The sequence below is a fragment of the Ostrea edulis genome, chromosome 9 (genome assembly GCF_947568905.1).
Source record: "Ostrea edulis chromosome 9, xbOstEdul1.1, whole genome shotgun sequence".
Classification (NCBI taxonomy): domain Eukaryota; kingdom Metazoa; phylum Mollusca; class Bivalvia; order Ostreida; family Ostreidae; genus Ostrea; species Ostrea edulis.
In genome coordinates, this window is record NC_079172.1 from 13,431,861 (window position 1) to 13,436,749 (window position 4,889).

Genomic DNA, 4,889 nt, shown 5'->3' on the forward strand with positions numbered 1-4,889 from the left:
GGCATATTGGTTTGCACCAGTCGGTCGGTGGGACCACATGTTGTCCGCTCAATATCTTAGGAATCATTCACCTGGCCTGGGGGCCACCAACGCTGAGATTTTCTCAAATCTGAGATTTCTCAGAAAATTTGAGTTTTTCTCACCCAACTGTGCCACCAAATAAATATTTTCTCAAACTCAAATATGTTCATGAGTTTTTTCTCACATTTGAGAATTTTCTCAAATGCGCGTGCCACCAAACTAATGTTGAACTAAGCTGAGAAAAATATTTGAGATTTCTCAGGAAAGCCCGAGATTGGTAAATAGCAACCTCAAATAAAATCTCAAGTGTATTTACTCACAACAAAATGGCTGCCAGACGACTTCGTCAACGCAGACGTCGTAGAAATGCAAGTGATTGTGAGGACAAGGAGAATCCTTGACAGGTCTAATCCGTTAGAGGGGTTGAGCGATGGTGATATTTTTGACAGATATCGTTTTTTTCCCGTCACCATTTTCTTCATCGTAGATTTAATTAAAGAAAATCTGTTGCACAACAATCGGATTAAGAATAATCCTTTAAACCCCCTCCATCAAGTCTTGGTTGCGCTGCGATTTTTTGCCACGGGATCATTTTATATTACGGTGGGTGACACTCTCAATGTTTCTAAAAGCGCAGCAGGCAGAGCTATAAGAGTGGTCACGGACTTGCTGTGCCAGTTGGCGAAAACATTTATCAAATTTCCAAGCCGTGAGGAACTTATACACATCAAGACAGCATTTCACAAGATAGCCGGTAAGGGAATTCCATGTTGTCTGCTACAAGTTACTTGTACCTAGTGACCGTGACCCTTACATTAAAGCGTATCTTCGAGCCCGAGTTCAGCAGCATGTATACATGTGTATATTCAAATAATGTGTCAATGACAGTCACATTACTTTTAACTTCTCTATAAAATTATATATTATAAAAATATTTTTAAAAACGATTTGTAAAATACATTATATTTCAAAAACAACTGCACATGATAAATTATAGTTGGTGGCCCCCAGGCCAGATCGTAACGATATTTCGTATGTGGGTTGGTTATGAGTAGATGAAGACCCCTATTGTTTTAGAGGTCAAAAGGTCAAGGTTCAATCTACTGTGGACATAGGAATACCTTGTCCGCTCAATATCTTGAGAACACTTTGCTTGACAGACATCAAACTTGATACACTGGTACATCTTCAGGAAAAGATGGTCCCTATTGATTTTGAGGTCACGTGGTCAAACGTCAAGGGTGAAACTGGACATAGGAATATACTGTCTGCTCAATATTTTGAGAACCCTTTTCTTGACAGACATCAAACTTGGTACACTGGTACGTCTTCAGGAGAAGATGATCCCTATTGATTTTGAGGTCACATGGTCAAGGGTCAAACTGGACATAGGAATATACTGTCCGTTCAATATTTTGAGAACCCTTTGCTTGACAGAGATCAGACTCGGTACACTGGTTCATCTTCAGGAAAAGATGATCCCTATGAATTTTGAGGTCACATGCTTAAAGGTCAAGGGTCAACCTGGACATTGGTATATAATGTCCGCTCAATATCTTGAGAACCCTTTGCTTGACAGACATCAAACTTAGTACACTGGTATATATTCAGGAGCAGATGACTCCTATTGATTTTGAGGTCACATGGTTAAGGGTAAAACTGGACATAGTAATATACTGTCCACTCAATATCTTGATAACCCTTTTGCTTGACAGACATCAAACTTAGTATACTGGTACATCTTCAGGAGAAGATGACCCATATTGATTTTGAGGTCAAAAGTCAATAGTTGAACTGGACATAGTAATATACTGTATCCTATATTTTAAGAATTATTTGCTTGATTGACACCAAACTTAGTACACTGGTACAGCATAAGGAGTAGATGACCCCTATTGATTTTTAGGTCACATGGTCAATTCACTCTTGACATAGGAAGATATTGTCTGCTCAATATTTTGAATTGATGATACTACTATCAATTAAATGATGTGTGTGTATAATCCTTTTCAATTTTGCACCGGGGAGATGTAAAACTTTTACGGTACCAATTTTGATGCACCAGATGCGCATTTCGACAAATAATGTCTCTTCAGTGATGCTCAACCGAAATGTTTGAAATCCGAAATAACTATGAAGTTTTAGAGCTAAATGTAGCCAAAAACAGCGTGCCAAAAAAGTGGAGCCAAATTCGTTCAAGGATAAGAGCTATGCACGAGGGAGATAATGTGTTTTGCAAACATCTCTTGTTATTTTAGTGTTCACTGATTGATGACGTGATCACATGTTGTTAAGGAATGCCCATTTCTGGCCCCCTTTTGTATATATATTGAATTGTTATTTCAGTGTTCACTGATTGATGACGTGATCACATTTTGTAAAGGGATGCCCATTTAAGCAAAATTGTTGCTGGCTCCCTTTTTATATATACATTGTATATATATATATTGTATATTAAATTGTTATTTTAGTGTTCACTGATTGATGACGTGATCACATTTTATAAAGGGATGCCCATTTAAGCAAAATTGTTGCTGGCTCCCTTTTTATATATACATTGTATATATATATAGTATATTAAATTGTTATTTTAGTGTTCACTGATTGATGACGTGATCACATTTTTTTGTAAAGGAATGCCCATTTCTGGCACCCCTTTTTGTATATATATTGAATTGATATTTCAGAGTTCACTGATTGATAACGTGATCACAATTTGTTAGGGATTCCCATTTAAGCAACATTGTTGCTGGCTCCCTTTTTATGCCCCCGAGATCGAAGATCGGAGGGGGTGGGGGGTGGTATTGTTTTCTTCATTCTGTCTGAAACTTTAACCTTGCTAATAATTTTTGAACAGTAAGTGCTAGAGCTTTGATATTTCACATGAGTATTCCTTATGACAAGACCTTTCCGTGGGTACCAACATTTTTTACCCTGTGACCTCGACTTTGGAGTTTGACCTACTTTTAAAAAATATATAACCTTGTCAATAACTTTTGAACAGCAAGAGCTAGAGCTTTGATATTTCACACGAGTATTCCTTGTGGCAAAATATTAAATTGTTTATTTTGTTTAGGGATGCCCAATTAAGCAAAATTGTTGCTGGCTCCCTTTGTAGCATATTGCGCATTAAACCCTTATTTGTAGTGTTCACTGAATGATGACGTGATCACTTTTATTAGGGATACCCATTTAAACAAATCGTTGCTGGCTCGTTGTATTTACACGGTGCATGTAATCAGCTCGTACTTGCTGTTCTTCTGGTGTCCACTGATCTTGTTTTGCTTAGGGCCATCCACGTGAGGCAATTGCACTGTAGTTCCTTATTGCTGGTTTACCTGGGGTGCTCACAGAAAGATGAGCTTTTAGACGATTCTACAGTTTTACAATTATCCTTTGTGTATCTAGATGATAGTTCCAACCTATTATGAGGGTTTATCTTTTTGTCTATGACTAACACTGCTTGGGGAGGGTCGGTTCTACTGGTGGCGCAGTCTATGCAGTGGCTACATAGTTATGGCACGCCAAATTCACAAAAATGAGCTGAACATAGTTTCACAGTTGATAAACTAGGTTTATCGACTGTAAACTATAGTTTACGGATCGTAAACTATAGTTAACGATTCGTTAACTATAGTTTTCATCCGTAAAACTATATTTAACGGTTGTAAACTATAGTATACAAATGCTAATCCAAGTTTATCTGTCTTTAAATAAACGTTAACAATAGATTTTGCTGATAAATACAGATTCACATTTGTAAACTATAATTTACATTCGTTAACTATAGTTCACAATTGTTAATCCTAGTTTCACAAATTGTGATAAAAAATGTTTAACATTCGTTAATTATAGTTTTTGATCGTAAACTATAGCTAACTGCCATTTTTACTCATAAACTATATTAAACAAAACTGTGTTTATCACTTTTTTGTGAATTCGGCGCATTAAATGACTATAAACTATATCTTACCAACACGGTAAACTATAGTTTACAGTCGATAAACCTAGTTTATCAACTGTGAAACTATGTTTAGCTCATTTTTGTGAATTTGGCCTGTCATACATAGTCTAGTGGCGGAGATTCAGCTTGCCAGTAGAGCTCACCTGGATTTTTCATTCATTTAATTGATATTACAAATATAAATAAACATTATCTTATTTTTTCCCGGGTGTGCATCTGGTCCCAGGGTTCACTTCGGGTTATGGTTTTTCTCCTTGCACTAGTTATGAGCAGCCGTGATCATTACCGCCAATAAATCTAATAAGCTACAAATCTGTCTATTTTGTTTTGTGTGTACCAGTTTGCTTGCCCATGTGTATACCATATTTTGTCTTTGATAATAGTCTGAAAAAGCTCCCCTAAGTACTTCATGGAATGAAATATATTAGTCTGAAAACGCTTCCCTAAGTCCTCCATGCAATGGAATATATTAGTCTGGACTTTGAATAAATTGGAAATACAAGTATACTTAAAAAGACGATAACGATATTTTTCTTCTTGTATCTACGAGAAAATGTGACACTTGTACAGGTTCCACAACATTTGCGAGTTACCTTTAGGGTCCATGTGTTTATTTCTAAATATTTTAATTTTAAGAAATGTAACAAACGAGAGATGGAGAAATCCAGCAACTAAAAAAGAAAATTTGGTGGCAGCCTATTTCTTCCTATGCATACATTAGTTGTATGAATGTAAGGAATCGCTGTATAGTTTGTTAGTGATTATAAATAATAGAAAACTTGCTTGTTTATGTATATGCTTCGCCGTTATTGCACATTATATCACGTTTTTCTATTGTAGTTAATCGCCTCACACACTCGACAAACGAGATTGTGATTCCTTAAATAAAAACAAACTACCCGGA